General features: G+C 38.4%; 1 long non-coding RNA gene across 1 annotated transcript in view; it reads right to left on the bottom strand.

Moving 5' to 3' along the window:
* LOC127493978 (uncharacterized) overlaps positions 1-23579 on the bottom strand; it is a 49978-nt gene extending 26399 nt beyond the window's left edge. Inside the window, exon 1 of the long non-coding RNA XR_011387897.1 lies at positions 5070-23579. This is a non-coding gene — a long non-coding RNA (uncharacterized lncRNA). The remainder of the gene's footprint in view (positions 1-5069) is intronic.
* Between the last annotated feature and the right edge of the window lie 246 nt (positions 23580-23825).

The following is a 23825-nucleotide window of genomic DNA, read 5'->3' on the forward strand; positions in this document are numbered from 1 at the left end:
GGTAGTTTTTTAATAATAATGAGATTTGAAAATATTCATATTTTTAGATAAAAACATCATATGTTCTCCCTGATTGGTGACAACTAACCAACCACAAAAAAGGAAACCTGTTGAAGTGAAAGGGACACTATGAGAAACAGTGACTTGATCAGCCTTTGTCCTGACTGTTGATGTACAATTTAATTAAGATTTATTTTATTGAAAGTCAATATTACAGAGAGTGAAGTAGAGACAGACATACACACACACACACAGAGAGAGAGAGAGAGAGAGAGAGAGAGAGAGAGAGAGATTTTCTATCTGTACGTTCAATCCCCAGGTGGCCCCAATACCCATGGCTAAGCCAGGGCAAGGCCAGGCCAAAGCCAGGCACTTCCAATTCTTGGACCATCCTCTGCTGCTTTTCCCAGCCTTTAGAAGGGAGCTGGATAGGAAGTGAAGCAGCCTGGACACAAACTGGCGTCCACATGGGATGCCCGAGTCATAGGTATTGGCTTTACCTGCTACACCACAATGCCAGACCAAATTTTTAAAAATAATTAATGATGTAAAAAAATACTGCCATGCTGTAAAAAGTAAAAATGTTGTATAATGTGACCCATATTTTGAAGGTATATTTATATATTACATATATATATACACATTTATGCTTCATTAAAAATGTAGAAAAAGCTGGTAATAAGCCTTGCAATGGTTCTTTTTAGACTATAGGGAACATTTTTATTTATTTTTCAAAATTTATTTATTTGATAGAGTTATAGAGTGAGAGGGAAAGACAGAGGTATCTTCCAGCTTCTGATTCACTCCCCTGATATCTTCAATGGCCAGGGCTCTGCCAGGCTGAAACCAGGAGCCAAAAGCCTCCTCCAGGTCTCTCATGTCTCTCATGAGCCCAAGCACTCAGGCTACCCTCCACTGCTTTTCCCAGGCCACTAGCAGGGAGCTGGATTAGAAATGGAGCAGCCAGGAGAGAAACTAGTGCCCATATGGGATGCCAGTGTTGCAGATGGCAGCTTTACCCACTACATCACAATGCTGGCCCATAGGGACCATTTTTAATAATCCTTTATACTAGGTTTTCTAAATATTAAAACAATTTTTCAATGACTTGATTCAGATGTGCGCATCAGAGATGGAAAAAAAAAATTACAGGACATAACAGGACACTTAAGCAAAGGTGAAGAGAGTAATGTACCCAATGTAAGTGACGAAAATATGGCCACAGCAGAGTGTACATGCTGGGGAGACAGCTAGAAATGTGATTGGACATATTTCAGGAAGTGTTTAAAATCAGGATGAATCACTGATATCCTTGCACTGGGAACTGATTTTTTAAATGTAAAGTCCTTCTTAGATTGATATATGGCAGGGTAGCAGATGGACTGGGCAGAGTGAGGGAGTGGGGTGTACAAGAGTTATTAATTCAAATCTACGGAATGCTTCTGGGAATGAAATGCCAATCAGAAATATTCTCAATTCCTCCTCTTGACAAAGGACAGCACCAGAGAATCTGAAGAATTCCCAAAGGAAGGTTCTGGAGAGATTTAATCAAAACCCAGTCAAGATGGCGCAACCATGCAAAGGTGTCCTCGTAGGAGAGACATTTAGAGGACTTCTCCTGTCATTTACCATCTTTGACTTCCCGTTTGAGGATCCGTGTTCTGCTCCATTCTATATTACTCCAATTGAAGATGCTGCTGCCTCTTTGTCTCCCTTCATGACTGACACGAGCTTACCTTGCTGGGACACATTTCCAGTGCTCTACCTGGAACCTGTTCAGACACAGCCACACACAGCATCGTTCAAATTTCAGACAGAGCTGACTTGAAGCCTGGTACGACCTCACTAATTCCATGGCATTCGGGAGGTTTTTTAGTCTCTGTTTATCAGTAAAATGTAAAAAATAATTTAAAAAAGTAAAAAACTTTTACAGGTAGTCATGAGTTCGGAACTAGATCCCATTGTGAAATGTGTCGGATATGAAATCAGGACACGTAGCTTAGCACTTTATCCATCATTTTATCTAACACAGGAAGCATTAGAGTTTGGGGACCAAAGTCCTCACTGTTGCTATTCATGTCAGGGTTTTATTTGCTTTGTTTTAATGCTTATTATGACACCTTTTCAGCTGAGGGATGGATTTAACTCAAATATTCAGTCACAAAATAGTTTTATCATGAGGAAACCAATTCTTTTAACTTTGCCCACTGGTTAAAATAATTTACTTTGAAATAACTTTTGAGTGTGCATAATACGCATACTATTCTGTCAGTTCTTAGAACTCAGGCTCAGTGGCACACCAGGTGTGGCACTTCCTTGCTTTTGTTTGCTGGCTGGCTTGCTTTTGTCTGTAGTAAGGATGAGTAGAACTGAATCCTTCCCTCTTTGCCGGGCCCCACTCCCTATTTTGACAACTGCCCCTGCTGCTCGTGGGATCAGACAAAGGAATCTGTGGTCATGGAATAGAGTGAGTCAAATGATATGTGAGGAAATAAAATGTACCCTTTTGGCCTCAGTGGCACCACGCGTTAATTGAGTTCAACTGGCCACAGTGCAACCAAATGAGGGGAAATGTTCTAACTGCTTCAATGCCACAGAGAATTTAAACACGACAAAGCCTTGAAGACTGATGCAGCACAGACGAGTGTATTTTACCATATTTATTTTTCATGAGTTTTGCTCTTGCCTGCCTTTGTAAAACATTCATCCCAATAAATGATTTACCATGGCAGAAATGATGCAGGAAATTGATCTGCACACACCTTCGAACATTACGAGGGCCCTGGAGTCCAATCGGGTTCCAGGGAGGACTGTGTGGTGGCAGACGGTTATGAACAGCAGTGAGCCCCACACACTGGGATAACATCATCAAAACTCATCTTTCTTTCATTTCATTTAACAATGACCATGCAGAATGCTCCCTTTTAGAAGGGAGGCCATTCATTTTACATTTATTTTTAGTTAATGAAGGTAACCTTTTAAACTCCATTAGCGACTTCTTTCTCTCTATACTCTCTAAGTATGGAGAGATGCCTGTGGGATTTGAGAGAGATGCAACTCCTCTCTGTGAAGTGTGCTTTTAAGAGACCCAGAGTACTGCTTCCACAAAAGCACCATTCAGAATATTCCAACCTTAAACTTCCCAAGGCCAACCTTAAACTTCCCAAGAGCCAAAGTTTAGTTTTATGCAGCTCCAATCTTGGAATAAAAGTAGGCCAGCACCATAGAAGCACAATGTTCTCTGGGAGAGAAAGGATCTGAAATCTGGTGAAGCTAAATTCTCTTTAAGAATCTTGGGCTTGAACACAGAGGGCTAAGCAGCACGGTGGTATTCGAGCTTTGGAGAGACCTACACTCCTAAGCATGCCATGTACTTACAGGCATGGTCCAGTGCAGCAGCAGGAGTTACACATTTGGAAGTTGGATATAGATTTAAGTGAAAGCCTTACTATTTATTAACGAAGCTTAATATCTATATATTTCCTTGACTGAAGTCCTAGGCAGATATCCCTGGAAATGGGGAGAGAGGAACTGAGAGGTTCAGAGGAGATGATGAAGTTAATGTGCTTTAAATAAAGTCATTTTTGAGGGACAGCGCTATGTCGCTATTGGTTAAGCCACCGTTTGTGGTGCCATCATCCCATATAGGCACCAGTTTGAATCCCAGTTGCTCCACTTCTGATTCCACTTTCTACTAATTTGCCTGGGGAAGCAGCAGAAGATGGCCCAACTTCTTGGGCCCCTGCACCCACGTAGGAGACCCACAAGAAGGTCCCGGTTCCTGGCTTCAGATTGGCCCAGATGCAGCCGTTGTGGCCATGTGGGGAGTAAACCAGCAGATGGAAGAACCTCTCTTTCTCTTTCTCCACTTCTGACTTTCAAATAATTAAATAAATAAATCTTTAAAAAGAAGAAATTCACCTTTGATTAAAAAAAGAAATTCATCTTTGACATTCTCATGAGTTACCTTTTAAATGTTCTCTAACTCCTGAGTTCTTAATAATATTTTCCCCGTAAAATGTTAAGAGTCCCTTTCTGACCCTAGGTGAGCGTTTGAGTCTATGGAAATAAATGTATACCCTGAATTCATGCTGAATTGTGATTGTTGCATAGTAAGCCACTGATTGGCTTTCATATAACTAACTCAACTCCTATATTTGGCAATATCTTATATTACCTCTTACAATAGGTATTTGGGTTGTTCACAAATTTAAAAACTTGAACCATAAAATCCTGGAATTCTAAGTATCTGTTTTATTTCAGAAGAAATACGCATATCATTTAGTTTTCTCTATTTAAACCTCATCTCTGAATTTCATTTTGTATGGAGCTAGGCAACAAAAATTTAATGACATTTAAGGTAATTTGAGGGAATGGATAACCAAATCCTGACAGAGGGATTAATCATTCACTATTCATTTTGCTAACAGACATTCAGGATTTTTATTTGTGATTCAGATGAGTTAATTCAGGTTATATCACCAAATGTGATAATCCTGATAGAAGTGTTATACACCTAAGTACATCATAAACACATGTTTCCTCAGTATCCACCATCAGAGGACAATTCTAGTCAAAGAAATTAGTCTTCATAAAGTCACCTGATCAATTTAATCCAATAATTTAAGGGTTAAAGACACATAAAGGAAAAGATTATACTTCCCAAATCAATAATAAAAATAAACCCTATGATATAATAATCATTTTTGTGATCTTAGGAAAACAGACAAATTTATCCAATGGTTATCTGAAACTGAAATCCAGTTTCTTTCTAGTGTCACTGATAAGTGTTTTAGTTTTGATAGTAGGGACTGAAATATATTAGTCAAATAACACAGAAAATCCATACTCCTATACATCTAGGTCTCAGTCTCACAACTAGTTATGTGTGAAATTCCCTCAACTCACTGGAATAAATTCTTTCAAACGCAGGCAGCGTAGTAAGTCCATCACTTTTCTTTGCCTCATACCTACCTATTGTTGAAAATAAATACAATACTTAAGAATTTTATGTAAGCTAGTCTTAACTAATCAAGTATTTCCTCGACAAATTATACCAACTCCATTACCTTCTTTCTTTCATCTAAATGCAACAGTTTAGCTGTTGGTGACTTCAAGATTTCTTCTTCCAGGGAGAGATACACACGGCTAGACCCATGTGACATCTGCAAGCACCTTTTGCCAGCTCCTTTGGATGATTGTGGTGATCACTTGGTTGGCTGAGTGTGTGCTGCTGTAAGAGTTAAGGACATAAGACTAGTAAGTCAGACCACAAGATAACAGCTTTGGGTCTGAAGTAGGCAGGCATACAGGTTAAAATCCATTAGCTTTGTGAGCTGGAAGACCACACCTTCACCATGCCCCTGTGTGACCTCATGTGCTACCTGATACCTTCACCACGCCCCTGTGTGACCTCCTGCCCCTACCTGGCCACACCTGGGTGCCCACAAGCCAATCAGGTTAATTAACCACTCCCCTTTGGAAGTGGGTTAAAAGCCTGGGACACTATGTGTCCTGCCCTTCTCTTCTTCCCTGGCCTCTTGCCAGGAGGGGCCTTGCTGTAGCCCTGAGCCTCCAGGGCGCGTGGCCTTCAGACTACCCGCTTTAGGCTTCCTGGCCTAAATGCTCCTCCACGGGGCTGGTTCCTGGTGCTGGGTATGAACCCAGATTTACCTCTCTCTCTCTTAGATAAAGCTCCCACTCTTCTATGCATCTTTCTCACTAAATAAAGGCTTAAAATGTACCATGCTGCCTCGTTTATCTGTGCTGGTATTTAGAATTCTTCTTTAAATATTAGGCAAGAACCCTCTTGGGCTTATTAATATTGGGGATTTATTAATAAGCATATGGTGATATCGTATGGCACCCCAAATTCTGGTAGCATATGTGGCAACCCAGATGGCATTTTTGGGGAACTTCAAGGGCCACATTTTTGTATAGAATTTAGGGGGTCATTTCCGATATCAGGTCTACTGTAGTCAGTAAGCAAGAGTATTTGGAAGACTAAGGGTTTGTTAATTTTTCCATGGCATTAACATGAAAATCTGAATGATAAAGGACAGACATTAGCAGTTCTTTGCATACCAATAACTACAGCACCAGGCCCACAATAGTCTAAAAGCACTGGATATGCCATAAGCCCATACCCTTTTTTATCTCATGCTTTTGCTGTTATGCCTCTTCATTCCTGTTCCCCTACTTGCAACCCTTTTATTTTCCTATAAAGTATAGCTTTTCTGTCTCCCCTGCACTGTCTCCCTTCCAAACTTTCAACTCCACAGCTCATTTCTCACTTCTTCCTTTCACCTCTGAATTTATGCCTCATTCTCTTCCTATGTATATTTTAAATTAACACTCTAATTTTTTTACTGATTCATTCCAATTCCAAAGCTCATATATTATGCTTCATAGATTTCAACACAATTTATTTCACACTAATGAATCTGACACTTACAACAATTCTATGATGATAGTAGCAAGAATTGTCTCTCCTTATAGATGAGCACTTGGGTTCAGACAGACTAATTCTGCCCAGATTTTCTTGGGTGCAATGCTCTGGGCTGGAATTAGAACTCCAGTCCATTTATGTGTCTACCTTCTCACAGATGCCTACCTCCATCTCTGACTGCAGGGCAGAACATCAACTCTCCTGAAATACAAGAAAATGCACATGCTCTAAGGAAAACATACTATTTCTTTAAGACAGTTTGCCCTGCTAATGGCAGGGTTGCAGAAAACTATTGACTAATCCTATGAGCCTTGGAATCCATGGGCTGTGCTGCAAAATACATCTTAATTACCACAGAATCAAGAGATCAATGTGAGCCATTCCAAGTGCAGCACTGCACCAAGCACAGCATAGATGGGAAAACAGGTAAATCCATAGAGCTCCTCTCCCCAAAAGCCAAGTGTGTACCACAATGCTTTTCAAGCTTGGGGGTCACACATATGACAAGCTGAATCAGTCATGCTTCATCAGGAGAAAGGAAGTCATAAGGTTATGCTAGCTCACTGGCAGCATAAATGTATAGATATGATAATAAACCTGGATTAATCCAACAATTATCTATTTGATCTTTCTTAACTACTTTCCCCATCATTGAGTTACCCTTTGTTGTCAAAGTTCAACTGATCACTAAAATGCTCTACAGTTAACAAATGATGTACATACAACGTTAAGTACCTGATTCAATTGTTTCAGATATAAAAACTGCATTTTCATGTGCTTTGGATTAGATATGACTTGTGCCCCGATAGTTAATGTGCCAGAAGCTTGATCCCCAATTTAACAGTATTGATAGGAGAGGTGGTAGAACTTTAAGAAGTGAAATGATTTTGTCATGGAGACACCATCTCAGAAAGCATTAATGTTTTATCTCACAGGAGTGAGCCAGGTTGTCATGAGGGTCAACTTGCTTCCTCTCTAGTTTTGTGCAGCTCTTTAGCTATCTCCCCCTCTTTCCCTCTCATACACACACATTCCTACCACATAACACAATTCACCATGAGGCCCTTACCAGAAGGTGAGCAGATACTGAATCCAAGCTCTCAGACTTCCAGAAATGGAACTAAGCGAACTTCCTTTATGAAATATCCAGCTTCAAATATTTTGGCATAGCCACACAAAAATAACATGCTAATGAAATGATTCTTTTCAATGTTGCTAAGATTTTTTACATTGGTTGGTCTTTATATGCCCAATATGCCCAATAACTCTAAATATCTAAGAATTCTGTAATGTATTTGTTGATATTTTCATTTTTTATGCTTGAGAAGAAAATTCATCATCAAGGCAAAAATCTAAGAAACAGATTAGTCCAAAATGAAGTGTAACGCTATAATCTATTTCCATGAGATACAGGTTATTCTTGCAAATACTGAGCTATCTTATCCCCTAATCAAACCATGGCCCCTTCTGGAACTGAAATAAGCCTTACGCAACATTCTAAAGTGTACCTGTGCCAATTTAACAACTCAGAAAGCCTACCGTTTCCATTAAAATAAATTAATGTCAACAAATTCTCTTCTGGCCATAACCATATAGGAAAACACTGATATACTGTAACATAGCTTTAGTTCACAATATTAAATTTCATCTAGGTTTTGTAGAACATTCTGATGGACTGAAAGACAACTGCAAAATGGAGCTTTTCTGATAAATTCACATGCATATTTATACATAATTACAGAATGTTGAACTCTTTAAAGTTAACAAAAGGAGATACAAAAGGAAAACTATTTGATTTTAACAGATTTCAAAAAAGGAGATCTAATGATATTTGTAATGATTTGGGTTCTGGATTCTCTTTTGAGATAAAATAAATCACACACACACACATATACACACACAAAGAGAGGCAGGTGGGAATGTCCATTGGTTATCTATGCTATCTTGTATCACATGGCATGTGTAGCTGTTGACTTATTAGTCTCTGCATTTCCTTTCAGCACATAAATCTAACTCCTTGATCTATAAAATCAGATAACAAATCTAAGAATTCATTTATTGTATTTCAAACATTTTCATAAAAATGCTTCTAACTAAATGTGTTTATTGAAGTAACAGAAAGTTTTGAAGGTTTTTTTTTTTTTTTTAAGGATTATTTATTTTAAATAATTACAGAGAGACAGAGATCTTCTATCCTCTGGTTCACTCCCTAGATGGCTTCAACAGCCAGGGCTGGGCCAGGCCAAAGCCAGGAGTTCCTTCTAGGTCTACCATGCAGATGTAGATGGGAGGGGTCCAAATACTTGGGGCATCTTCTGCTACTTTTCCCAGGTCATCAGCAGGAAGCTGGATCAGAGGTGAAGCAACCAGGACACAAACCACCGCCACATGGAATGACAGCAGCTTTACCTGCTATACCATGACACAACCCTAGTAAGCCTCTTTAATACAAAAAAAAAAAAAAAAAAAAAAAAAAATCCACAAGTTTCATAATAGCTACTTTAATATACACTTATACCCTGTACTTTTTTTTCTTTAACCCATCTTTGATTACACAACAGTAAATGTCAAAACTGTATTTAAAACCAGAGACCACCAGAACCACCTGAAAATATTTTCTCTTGGTGACCTAGTTTTATTATCTCCATATTTCTAAGTTCAGTGTATCCTCTGGTGCCACTACAAATCTGTGCTCTTTATTCTCAGTGAACACTGAGCCATCTTGGTGTGGTAATCTCTTTCCACTCTTCGCAAGAGTGTTCCAAGCTACCTATTTTCAACTCTAATATTCTAGACCACATTGTCACAAGAACTTTTTTTTTTAAGAGAAAATCTGTTCTCTCCAGCAGGTGAAAATTAATTTCCCCTAATGATACCCATAGCCTATTTCATATCTCTGCAAAAATTGACTCCAGAGGAGGAGGAAACTTTTATCCAAATTCAGAGTGAGCCTTTTGCTGAGAAATGTTTCTGCTTTACTCCTCTCCTCTTTCGGTTACCCTTACTATTGCCTCAGTTTCTCCGTATTTTCTCTGTCTCCAGGTTCCTCCCATCAGACACATGATCTCCTCATGTACTCTGCTGTCCATCATAGAACCCCTTTCTGATGGCTTAGGCAAGTCCCTGGAAGTGTAATTATAACTTATAGTCCCTTTTTTTTTACTTCCTTTTCATGTTCTGTGTCATTAGTTTTGTACTCTTACTCACTGGCAAAGGTTATTAATTATTTTTTATACCACACGAAACTATTTTGAGTTTCTGAACTACTAATCTAACTACTGACCCCATTCTCTGATTCTTCCTTTCTCAGTCTTTTTTTTTTTTCTTTTTTATTTGACAGATAGTGTTAGACAGTGAGTGAGTGAGTGAGAGAGAGAGAGAGAGAGAAAGGTCTTCCTTCCATTGGTTCACCCCCCAAATGGCCGCCACGGCCGGAGCTACGCGGATCCGAAGCCAGGAGCCAGGAACTTCCTCCTGGTCTCCCACGCGGGTGCAGGGGCCCAAGCACCTGGGCCATCCTCCACTGCCCTCCCGGGCCACAGCACAGAGCTGGACTGGAAGAGGGGCAACCAGGACTAGAACCTGGCGCCCATATGGGATGCTGGCGCTGCTGGCAGAGGATTAACCAAGTGAGCTATGGCGCCGGCCCACTCAGTCTTTTTAATATAGTAATTCCCTCTGAATGACTTCTGAATGTAGATACTCTCTAATGTTATGTTTTTGCCTTTGTCTATCATCCATCTAAATATTGTTTCTGGAAGGAATTGTTGCAGACTCTGTATATATATTTACTACTTCCTGAGATTGCTACTTACCGACAATTGAACTCAACATGCCCTGTGGTACAAGGCTTCATGATGGCCCTAATGATCCATGCTTCCTAGTATCTTTGCCTTTTCCAGGTCCTCTCCCATATTAGATTGTGCTGAACTGTGCAATGATAGGCTAGCCATATTTTAGAACCGGCATGTGTGACTTATGTGGCTAAGTCATAAAAGACATTGTGGCTTCTTCCTTGATCCTACTCACTCACTCTCAGAAAAAAACAATTACTTTGTCATGAGGATACTCAAGCAAACCTATGTGATAAGAAACTGGCATCCTGACAACAACTGTGGAATAAACTATTTTGGAAACAGTTCCTACAGCCTCATTTAAGCCTTCAAATGATTGTAATTGTGGCCAACATCTTTACTGAAACTGCATCAAAGAACATTAGCCATAACTCCTAAGTTGTTCCCAAACTTCTGACCAAAGAAAAATATAGGCTGTGTGCTTGTTCTCCTAATGGCTAATTTTGGAGATAATTTATTATACCAGTAGCAGAACCTTGCTTAAACTTCTATTTCCTCTATTCCTTTTTCCAGTTATTGACAATGACATCCACTAAGTTACACAAACCCAATGACAATGGCTACCACCGACTCTTCCCTTCCATCCTAAACTGCTTCCATTCCCATCAAGGTCCAAGTTGTTATAAACTTCATTATAAAACTCTTAAATCTTTTCACCTCTCTTCAAGATCTCTTCTTATTCCCTGCCATCTACAATTCTTTTGGATTACAATAGACTAACCATTTTCATAACACATCAAGTATATTTTCACCTTCCTTAAATCTAACTTTAAATATTGCCATCAGATCATATTCTTAAAATCCAAACTCTATCATGGTGCCTCATGTGTTCTAAGGCTGCTCATTTAAGCCTTATCTCTTACTACAGTCTGCTAAATCTGACTTTCCAGGTCTTAGCCTATTTCCTACTTTTAACATGTTTTCTGCAAGAATAACTTTTTTCCCCTTCCTGCCTCCTAGTTATGTAATCCTGACTTTGAAAACTAAATTTAAGAATTACTGCTTTACACAATACTTCCATAAATAGTTGGTAGTTCCTTTCCTAAAGCCACCACTATGCCCTCTACATAATTCTACCAGGACACTTAGAAACGATTTGTCATTTGTTTATTACTTTTCAGTACATTGAAAACTACATGGAAGATGCAGATTATGTCTCTGTTATCTCCAGGATATGAGAAAGGGCTTAGATCCTTAAAAATCACTTGAATATATTAGTGAATTTTAACCAGTGTATTTCATTTCAAATTAGATGGTTAGCACTCCAGTGTATATACAATAATGGTAACAAACATATTAGAATAGTTAATAGCAGCTCATGACGAGAGCCTTGGGTGATTATTGACATCATAAATAAGAGTGTCAATATTTAAATCAACAATGGGAGTCACTGTGCACCTACTCCCCATGTAGGATCTCTGTCCTTAATGTGTTGTACTATTGGAATTAACGGTAAAACTACTATTCAAACAGTACTTTATACTTTGTACATCTGTGTGGGTGCACACTGTTGAAATCTTTACTTAGTATATACTAAGTTGATCTTCTGTATATAAAGATAATTGAAAATGAATCTTGATGAAGAATGAGATGGGGGAGGGAGTGGGAGATGAAATGGTTGCAGGTGGGAGGGAGGTTATGGGGGGAAAAAGCCACTATAATCCAAAAGTTGTACTTTGGAAATTTATATTTATTAAATAAAAGTTGAAAAAAAAAAAGAATAGTTACCTGCCAGGCAGAGCCATCATCTTAACACTATAAAAAAAGTTTTCTATTCATCTAAATAAGTAGTGAAAAGTATGTATTTTCATTTAATTTATAAGGTCAAAAACATATCTCTAAGTGATAATACCATGTTAATACCATGATAGTCTGTAAAAATAAATTACATCCAATAGTTCATTTTTGTTAAGCTATATGAATTGCTGAAAGAAGAGTAAAAATAGTGAATATGGAAAAAAAAAGGTAGCCTCGAGTCTTCTCAGACAATTATACTTCTAATATGGCCTCACATATTCATGCTTGATCATTCATGCTCTTTCAAAATTCAGATAACTGCCAGCAAGAGCAATTGCAAATCACTGACCTAGGAGTACAGCCATTTTTCTTGCAATATCTCTTGCACAGCTCCTACCTGAGGCCTCATATAAATTTAATTAATGCTAAAATAGTTCTTTGTAGTATTTTAGGAATAATGTTAATCAAATTAATCAATAATGACAGTGGAAAGGATTATACTATCATTCCTGAAACTACATTTATAAGATAATGCTTGTTATATTCATTATAAAGTAAAAAGGCTATAATTGTAATTATTAAAAAATGTATTTTTCACAAAGGAACTGGAGATGGAATGCTGTTGTTTTTCCTTTGATAAAACAATGCATTTTCAATTGCCATACTTGTCAGTAAGACAGATTTGTATCAATTTTAATTGAAAATATATTTTTCTCCTTGACAGATTTTGCTACTGATAATATAAAATTAAGAAAAAAGAAGTATAGTAAGTTCTAAAGAATCAATAAAGGGTAAAGCCCTTCAGTAAAGTAGGATAAAGCCATGAAACCGTGTATAAAATAAGACCAAGAAAAATGCACTTTGCTTATGAGAGGTGAGAGGAAGAGATGAGGCTGAGGAACAAAAAAATCAAAGTGGCAAAGTAAACCAACTGAGGGCTTCATCATTTAACCTCAACTAAAAAGAACGATATCTATGATTTATACAAGGGAAAACAGGCACAGATCCAGCAAGTAGATAAGCAGGCACCCATGAATTTCCACAGTTTTCCATTGTTATTGGTGGTCTTTGTTAGACCTAAGGATCAGTGCTGCAAACAAAAGTGGTACTGGGTCATGATGTTGCATTGGCTATGTAATCAAAGTCCCATTAAAATCCATGTTTTCTTCTAAGAACCTCAAAATAAAAATAGGAAACTAAAATTTCTCAGAGGTCAGCAAAATCCTCATCTCTCTTAGGTAAAGTTTTCCAGAAGATTAGATATCTATTTTAATACCACCATGGTGCTTTCATATATTCTTCAGTGCAACTGTATTTTTTTAAAAGATTTTATTTTATCTGAGAGGTAGAGTTACAGACATTGGGAGGGAGACACAGAGAGAAAGGTCTTCTTTCCGTTGGTTCACTCCCCAGATGGCTGCAATGGCCAGAGCCGCACAGATCCGTAGCCAGGAACCAGGTGCTCCTTCCCCGTCTCCCATATGGGTGCAGGGGTCCAAGGACTTGGCCCATCTTCTACTGCTTTCCCAGGCCATAGCAGAAAGCTGGACTGGAAGTGGAGCAGCTGGGACTAGAACCAGTGCCCATATGGGATGCCAGCACCACAGGTGGAGGATTAACCTACTGCACCACGGCACTGGCCCCTGTATTTTATTTTTTTTTTTTAGCTTATTGTCTCAGCAGAGCCATAGTGTCTTTGCATAGTACAAGCCATAAGAGATCAGCTTCAGGAAGGAACTTGGGATTGCCATAAAACCAAGTAGATAGTTAGAGCCAAGAATCCTGGAGATCACCAAAAGAAGAGAGTAACAGCAAGAACAGAGGCACTGCTGGGAGGAAGTTGTTCATTCTCATTCCCTAGCCTTATGTGAGCAGGTTTGCATGCATTGATTCCTTACCCAAAGATCAGGAAGCATTTTTTTTTAAGATTTATTTTATTTATTTGAAAGACAGAGTTACAGAGAGAGGTAGAGACATAGAGAGAGGGCTTCCATCCACTGGTTCACTCCCCAGATGGCCACAACGGCCGGAGCTGCGCAAATCCGAAGCCAGGAGTTTCCTCCAGGTCTCCCACGAGGGTGCAGGGGCCCAAGGACTTGGGCCATCTTCTACTGCTATTCCAGGCCATAGCAGAGAGCTGGATCGGAAAAGGAGCAGCTGAGACTAGAACCAGCGCCCATATGGGATGCTGGTGCTTCAGGCTAGTGCTTTAACCCGCTGCGCCACAGCACCAACCCGCAGGGAGCGTTTCACAGTGACCGAGTGGATAGCAACCTTTGATGATGCAAGAGCAAACCCATTTGTCTAATGCCTGTTAAAATGCAAGTGGTAGATGTCTACTCTTTTACATTATGTGTGTATTTAATACTTAGAGTTGTACATGGCTTCTTACTCTTCCAGAGCTGTGTGTCATATAACCTCCAACTGTATCTGTTACTCAAATATTGTAATGTTCTCCTTGTTGCAAATACCACTCAGATCTACTCAAAGGCATGGTACTTTCTGGGCTAAAGCTTTCCTCTGAAAACAGCCTTGGGCATTATAATGCCTACAGGTAATCTGAGTCAGGACAAAGTCACGGAGTTAACAGACTTTTAGCCCAAAAAACAGGGATCCCAGGTATAAAAGGTAACCCAAAGGGCTACTGCTGTGGCAGAGTAGGCAAGACCTCAGCCTGCTACGCTGGCATCTCATATGAGTGCTGGTTCATGTCCCCAGCTGCTCCTATTCCAATTAAACTCTCTGCTCATAGCCTGGGAAAGCAGTAGAAGATGCTAAAAACCCTTGGGCCTCTGCACCCATGTGGGAGATCCACAAGAAGCTCTTGGCTTTGGATTGGCTCAGCTCCAGTCCTTGCAGCTATTTGGGGAGTGAACCAGCAGATGGAAGACCTGTCTCTCCCTCTGTCTGTAACTCTACCTCTCAAAATAAATAAAACCCCCAAAAAATTAAAAAGGAAAGCTGAATTCTAAACACACACTTCTTGTTTACTCCTATCCTTCATATCCCATCATGAGTCTGGGAATTATTGTATGAAATATTTGTTTGGAATAACTTGAGAGGATAGAGTAGGAAATTCACATTCACTCATGAGCAGCCCTTTGTGCTATATTCTTCCTGATACAGTCTTGTCCAACAGCCACTGAAGGAAACATGATGCTATTTGGGGGAGAGATGTTAAGGCTAATGATAGGAAAGTCCAACTCTTCTGTGGATAAGATCTTGTGAAAAAGACTCAGGACAGTGCTAAGGTGTAGGTGTTTTCCCTTTGGCCCTAGGAGGCAATGAACTGAAATCCTCTCAGAGAGAGAATGAGAATTGCATTAACAATCTAGATGTATCCCATGATAGGGTGACAATGACTTGGGAGAGAAATGACTTGATTTCTGAAAACCACAATTAATTAAAGTCCTATTTAGGCAATACTTATTCCATGAAACATTCAAAGAGACTGGAAAATGGAGGGTTTGTCCTCATACCTCTTACGGTGTAAGAGATAACACGAGGAGTTTGTGCAGAGGTTGAAGATAAGTGTGCTAGGAAACTTGCAATGTAGGTCTCCGTACTCAGAAAATTAGGAAAAAATAGTACATAAATTTCCTTCCAAGACAAAGAATCTACCTATTTTCTTAACAAAATTAACCAAGAGGGGTCAGCATTGGGGCACAGCGGGTAAAACCAGTCTGTGATGCCAACATCCCAAATACATGCTGGTTCCTGTCCCAGCTCCATGATCCAGCTCCATGCTAATGTGCCTGGGAAAGCAGTGGAGAATGGCTCATGTATTTGGGCCTCTGTACTCACATGAGGGACCCAGATGAAACTCCTGGCTTCAACCTGGCTCAGCCTCAGATGCTGTGGCCATCTGGGGAGTGAACCAGTGGATGGAAGATTTCTGTCTCTCCCTCTTTTCTGTAGCTCTAATTTTCAAAATAAATAAACCTTTAAAAATTAACAAATAATCCTCTATTGTTATCAAAGTATAAAAAATGCTTCCAAGAGGAAAGAAATGACAGTTAACATGTTAGTAAACCTTCTTCCATATTTCTCTATTATAAGAGTAATAAATTATCTTCATGTTTACTATAAACCAGGCGTGGTAATGTTTTTGTACATATGATTTCTTAATAGTCAACAGAATTCTATTAGACACATTCAATTATAACCCACTTTGCCAATTTGTAAATTGAAGTAGAGAAAAATGAAACATTCACTCAGAGGTGTGCCATGGTTTCAAAGCCTGGTGGTCTCATTCTACATCCCTCACACTCAGCTGCTATGCTAGCTGATCCTCAGATTGTTCAATTAGAGAGCTCTTAAAGCAGTGTGTTCCAATCAGGTAACCTAAGTAGAATCCAAGTATATGTTATATTTTGGAACTTCTTTCACCTACAAGACACTATGGACATCATTCCAAGTCAATACATATGGATCTAAGTCAACATCTTAAATTTGGCATGGTAAGATTCTATAATTTTACATGTATAGAATTATAGATTGGTCCTGTTAATTAAATTAAATTACACAAACACAGAGAATCTTTTAGGCACTACTGCTGTCCCTCATAGAACTCAAGTAACATAACATTTAGTGATCTGAGATCATGCAGCCTTATTGAACCAATCTCTCCTCTCCTGGGTTTTTAAGACACTAGGTTTTTAGAAATTGAATGAATTTAGGATAGCACAGACAACCAGCACACAAAATTTTAGGAAGAGTTTAGGGATTATCTGTAACCTAGTTCATCTCACCTCTTCGTGAATGATTGACAGTGCATCATAGTGCCTTCTAACACTAGGGCTATTTGGCATCTTGCAGGCCAGTGTAATCAGGCAGAATCACAAAGAAAGGGACAAGCTTGTCAGTGAAAGATTGGGTGGTTAGGAAATCCATCACATCTGATCGTCCCATTGAATTATGATGTGTCATCCTTCATCTCTTTGTAATGCTCACACGGTGGCTCACATTATTCTGTCAGTGTTGACTCCCTCTATTGTTTAACCCGTTCCATCGTCCCATCTGCTCTCGCTAAATGTAGCAAAACGAATACTCTGCAAAACTTTCCCACAAACAGGAGTGAAGGTTGGTGGTTGTCTGAAAGATTATAATGTTCATTATCAAGATGAAAAATCATGTAGTGGACAATTTTTGTCCAATCACAACTCCATTACTGGATTCTGTATGAATGTAGGATTATTTATTTACCTTTCATGTGCTCTATGGCTCAGAGACAATGCAGGTACTCATCTTACAATGCCTTTGATGCTAATAAAAATTGCTTCCTTTAAAGCTTGTCAAATCCTTCCTGACACCTAACAAGTACTCATTAAATGCCACCTTCAGCATCTTAAGCAATGTTAAGCTTCTCAACAGTAGTGATTGATTATGTTTTGCCACAGTGTCCATTTCCTCCAGAATGTATCAAAAATTGAAAGGAAAGTAATGAAAATGGTAGGCATTATAAAATGGTTTACGTAACTGCATTTAACCATGTTTATCTACTCACTAGGTATTTCCACTTGCATACCTAGTAATTCTAGAAAAATAAGTATCTCTAAGTTTCAAAAACAAAATTCCCATTCTTGCTGGTATGATTTCCCCTAATTCCATCATTTCTTTATAATCCTGAGTTTCTCAGCCTTATTCAGATCATCTCCATTCCTCCCAGACTTTCTTCTCCCAAGACTGGCTCTATCTATGCCCCTTTCTGTGCAATCCCTACTCTGTTCTGAACAAAAGCCCTCATATTTTTTATTAAAATTTTCTTTCTATTGCAAAATGTATATTTTTAAAAAATTACCATGTGGCATCCAATCTTGTCCAAGGTTTTTGCCTTTCCCTCCCCTGTACCCCACATACCTCCCACAAACTCAAGTGGCTGGGATGAGAGACCTGCTTGTTCATTGCTCCCCAGTAGACTTTATGACTACTTCCTGCTATTATTATCTGTGAGGTTTTTGTTCTTTGTGTATATGCATGTGTGTAGGATCAAACTGTAGAATTGTTATATCCCAGTTGTTACTGGAAAATTGCCTCCAGACAATACCCTGGCCTCACAATCCTTCAAAATTCAGATGATTTTTTTGGGAGTGTCCTATTTCTTTAACTTGGGTATACAATAGTGGCACCACTCCCTATTTTTTCAACTATCATTTTACGTTAATCTACTTCTGGAATCTCCAACGTGATGTCCTCTCTCAAATGGTCCTCAGCAGGTTTTGTATTTTATCCACTATGTTCCAGAGACTATGTTAGACATTTGGAATGCAATAACAAATATAGCATATTTTCTGCTCTTCTGGGCCCTAGTTTCATACTTCCTACCCTGTTGCTTTTACCCTTCCATGAAATGCACTTTTCATCCTCATTTTATTCTCACTCACTTAACTCTCATTCTCCTCTTAGTCTACTGGCATCATGCTGTCTTAGCCTACTGAAGTCTATTTATGATCTAACATGTCAGAAATAAGTCATACCAAAAAACAAAGCCTCTGGCCCTTCTCATGTATATATTTGCTAATCTATTACCCCGAGTTATCCTTAGAACTTTTATATTCCTATGTTATTAGCAAATTCTGTAAAAACAGGAAGACCTAAAAGACTACAACTCATTCCCAAGTATGGCAATTTTATCCCATAATCCTTGTTTGAAAATCAAAGGCATTACAAATACAGAAGAACAAAATTAACAGTTGTCAACAGGGCATACTGCTATGGCTTTGTCCCAGGTATAGCACAGGGTACAAGCTCTGGAACAGAATATAGATGGTTCAGCAGTCAGGTTAATGAGATTCTGAGTCACCTGGATTAATGAACAGAAACTTCATAAGCTTTTCTTTCCTAAAGATAGAATTGTCCTAAAAGCTGGCCTAGAGGTAGGTAATCTGAGTGTGATTATCTAATCCCCTCAGCCTATGAAACCCACAACTCTATTGTTATTTTTTCATAAAGACATACTACCCCTTTATCACTATGTATTATTTCATGAAACTATAAAATGCATTTCTACATAATCTGCAAAAACCCTGGCAGGCAAACTATGTACTTCATGTTTCCTTTTGTTTCCCACTCCATCCAAACTGTACAGAGTATGAGACAGTCAATAGATGCCTAATGAATGATGGAATAAAGAGGATACTGCCTGTCAAAAAAAAGAAAAAAAAGAGGACAGAACAAACAAAACAGTAACTACGTCTGTATTTGGTTCAATGTGGATGAATCCCTGTGTTACTCCTCTTATCAGTGAATCTGCATTCTTGTCCACAATGTATAAGAAAATGAATAATCCTAGAGAAGAAAAAACACATACACAAGATGCATGTTGGCAGAATATATAGCAACAAAAACTATAAATAGCCAAGACTTCTTTGAATAAATATGTAGAAATGATAGATCTGTAATTAAATTATCTCCTATATAAGTGGGTATTATCTACAATGTGTCATTTCTCAGTTTCTTACTCTCTAACATTTAGGACACACAAAGCATTCATTTACCCACTGCTTCTTCTCGCACTCTTCCCTGCAGCACAGGAATCTCTAAGGTCCTCTGTGACAAGAGACTATCGATGATAGCCTAGTCATCTTGTCATTTGCATTTTGTGCATTTCATCTCAAAGCAGGTGAAAGACTAAAATAACATTTCCAAACTCGGAGAGTATTTTCTTTCCTATCTTCTTTCGTTACCAGATGTCTTCATCACCTGGCTTTCAACATAACCACGGAAAACAATCAAATATTCCTCCCAACCGACATTTCTATCCAAGAGTTCAGTTAGCATATACAGTTAGTACCTGCAGTGTGTTAGTTCATTTCATGAAACATTTAAATGAGCTAATCTGACCAAATGTGATATTCTTTAAAAGAACAAGAGACACTTAAATTCAGCTTTGACTAAGTGTACCATCTGAAAACCAAATGGCAGCCAATGCATTTTCCATAAGGGCACAGTTTTGTGCAATTCTTAACATATTTCATTGAAGTCAAGTAGATGTGCTGCTGACATGTGAATTCCACACACTGAGAAGTATCAGGATCACAAAACAATTAGTTTCTTGCACTATAGAAGGTACTTCACTAAGTTCATGGAATATAGATTAACATGTTTACTTAGTGCAAAAGTATTTTGAAATCCATGCATTTTTTATAACATTCAGTTTCCATGCACTTTTTGAAGATCACAATAGCCACCACTGGCTATATAAATATTCTAAGGAGTCATCTGTTCATGTTATTGTCTTGCATACACTTAATAACTGGCATTCAGGATACATCAGTCTTATAAAAAATGACTATTTCATTGATTACTTAGACAATGGGTTGAAGAGATTGTGATTAACTCCTTAGACACACAAAATGTAGGTATAATGAAGAAATAAAATTAGTACTTGAATCATCTTGAGGAACTGTAGTAGCTACATGCAGTAATATGTCCATTTCTTTTAGGTAATCAAATGTGTTGCTGTATAACTGCAAATAATTCCTAAAAATCCTTTTGCATTTCTGTGGTATCAATTGTAAAGTTTTCTTTTTTCCTTCCTGATTGTATTTGAATCTCTTTTTCTTAGTCTAGCTAAGTGCTTTTTTACCCCCAAAGTACTAGTTTCATTTATATTTTTGTATTTTTAAAAAATATTTATTTATTTGAAAGGCAAAGTGACAGAGAGAAGGGAGTGGGAGAAGGAAGAGATCTCCCATTGTTTTATTCCCCAAATGCCTGCAACAACCAAGGGTAGGCCAGGCCCAAGCCAAACACATGAACTCTATCTGGGTCTTCCATGTGGCTGGCAGAAAAGCAAACAGTTGGGCCATCAATTAATGTTTCCTAGGCACACTAGCAAGAAGCTAGGTTGGAAGCATGATGCAGCCAGGACTAAACCAGGGACTCTGATACAGGATGTAGGCACATGTAACTGGTGGATTAATGCACTGCATCACAATGTGCCCCCTCCACATTGTACTTTTATCTGTTTCATTTATTTCTACTCTAACTTTTATGATTTTCTCCACATACTGGATTTTATTTGTGCTTGTTTTTCTAGTTCTTTAGAGGGCAGTGATGAGTTTTCTATTTGTGAACTTTCTACGAACTTCCCTCTTATTTCTGCTTTTGCCATATTCTGTAGGTTTCCATATGTTGCATTTCCATTTTCATTCATATCAAGAAATGTCTTAACATGCACTGGCAAAATGACAGTATATTCAACAAGTGGCTCTGGGAAAATTGGATATCCACATGCAGAAATATGAATCTAGAACATCATCTCTTGTCATGTACAAAAATCAACTCAAAATGGAGTTAAGACTTGAAACTACTAGAAAAAAACACAGAAGAAATACTTCTAGACATTAGAACGAGCAAAGGCTTTTAGGTTCAGACCTCAACAAAAGCAAAATAAATAAATGGGATTTAATCAAACTCAAGAGCTTCTGAATAGCAAAGGAAACAGTAAACAAAGTGACAAGACAACATGCAGAATGGGAGAAAATATTTGAAAGTTACACATTTGACAATGAATTAATGTCCAGAATATATATAAGGAACTCAAACAACTTGACAGCAAAAATAAATAAAAATGGGCAGTGGACTTAAGCAGACATTTACAAAATGAAGATATACAAATGGCCATGTAAAACAACAATTAGTTATCATCTGACTATAACTATATTGGCTATTATATAAAAAAGGAGATAATGAGTGTCACCAAGGATGTGGGAAAAGAAAAGCTTTGCACAGTGTTGGGGGATTGTAAATTAATACTGTCATTATGGGCAAACAATATAGAGGTTTTAAACAAAAACTAGTAACAGAGCTGCCATATATTCTATATTCTAGCAATTCCACTAATGAAATATATACCTCATGAGCAATGAAATGAGTCTACTGAAGATACATCAGCACTCCCATGTCTACTGCTGCATTATTCCATTATAGTAGCTAATAAATGGAAACAACCTACATGTTCATCAAGTTATACAGACAGAAAACATGTGGCACATATAATATATACACAATAGAATACTATTCAGCCATAAAAGGCTGAAATTTTGTCAATTATAACAACATGGATGGAGCTGGAAGTCATTATATTCTGGGAAATAAGACAAGCACAGAAACACAAGTACCACATGATCTCTCTCATGCAAAAAATATAAAAATGTTGATCTCCTAGAAGTTAACAGTGTAATCACAGCTATTAAAAGCCGGGGAAGGAAGTTGATGAAAGGGTAGAGATTGATGAATATATGACAAAGTATAGTTAGGAGTATGAAGTTCTGATACGCTATTGTACAGTAGAGTGAGTACAGATAATGATAATGCATTGTACATTTCTCCAAGGGGAAAAAGAACTGAAGGATTTTGAATGCTTTCACCAGAGAAATACTAAACGTATGAGAAGAAACGCTTACTCTGATTGGATATTACATAACGTCTACAAGTATTGAAATGTCACATAGAAACTCTACAAATAAAATTTGTCTCAGAAATTTTAGAAGAGTTTGCAAATGAAAAAAAATAAGCTAAAGAAAGAAAAGAAAAAAATAAACATATAGGCAAAGCCAGAAGTGAACATTTATTAGCCAAATGGCAGTACAGTTAAAGGACTACTGAATGTCTTCTCTATTTTAATCACTGATATGGAAAAAAATTGAGATATGTGATGAAAACTCTTAGGTTTAGGAATCTTGAGTACCAAGTCTGACATCAACAGTAAGGGACAAAGGTGCAAGGTGTCCGGCGCCTAGCAAATCTTCCCAGGCAGACGAATCAATTAATTCACATGCTTCTATTGGGATTCTGCTTCCTGGTGAGGTTCCCCAATCCCAACAGTGCGGGGCGGGGGGGGGGGGGCAGAGAAGTTGCGCATCAGACATTGGCAGGGCTCCTTTTATAGATACAGGGCGTGGGGGTTAAAGGTTGAGGCAGGTCTGATCCTCATTGGTTGACCTTTAGGCACCTGTGGGGACCTTGACAAGGACTTTTCACCCCTGGAAGTGCAGGTAGGGACTCTCAATTCCCGGAAATGTAGGCCTTCTCTCCTTGCAGATCTCAAAGCTACCAAAAGGTAATGACATGAAAATAACCTAAAAAAGCATACAGCTTTAAGAGTAATATTTACTAAGAATATTCGGGGAAAAACCTAAGAGATTGATATTATTCATCCTATAATTAAATACATAAATATGTAGAGCTTTAGCATTCTTTTGTTTCTTCAACAGTGCAAAGAAGCAATTGTTTTCCACTTCCATATAGAGAAAAAATAAGTTCAAATTTAGGAATCACAGGGGCTGGCACTGTGACATAGCAGGTAAAACTGCCACCTGCAGTGCTGGCATCCCATATGGGTACCAGTTCCAGTCCAGGCAGCTCCACTTCCAATCCAGCTCTCTACTATGGCCTAGGAAAGCATCAGCAGATGGCCCAACATCTTGGGCCCCTGCACCTACATGGGAGACCCAAAAGAAGCTCCTGGTTCTTGGCTTCAGATTGGCCCAGCTTTGGCCACTGCAGCCATTTGGGGAGTGAACCAATCGTTGGCAGACTTTCTCTCTCTCTTCCTAAGTCTGACTTTCAAATCAATAAGTAAATTAAAAAAATTAAGAATGATTTAAAATAGAAGCAAATGATGTCGTCCAGAAAAAGTATTGGTGTATAATATGAAGGCTGAGGTTTATTCTTCTTCCAATAGAAATCATTAACAAAAGGCATGATTTCAAGTTCTCTATGACTGATAACAGTAACACTGTTTAAAGATTTCAACATTTATGAATCTTTGAAGGTAATAA

This window comes from Oryctolagus cuniculus, chromosome 4, assembly GCF_964237555.1.
Source record: "Oryctolagus cuniculus chromosome 4, mOryCun1.1, whole genome shotgun sequence".
Lineage (NCBI taxonomy): Eukaryota > Metazoa > Chordata > Mammalia > Lagomorpha > Leporidae > Oryctolagus > Oryctolagus cuniculus.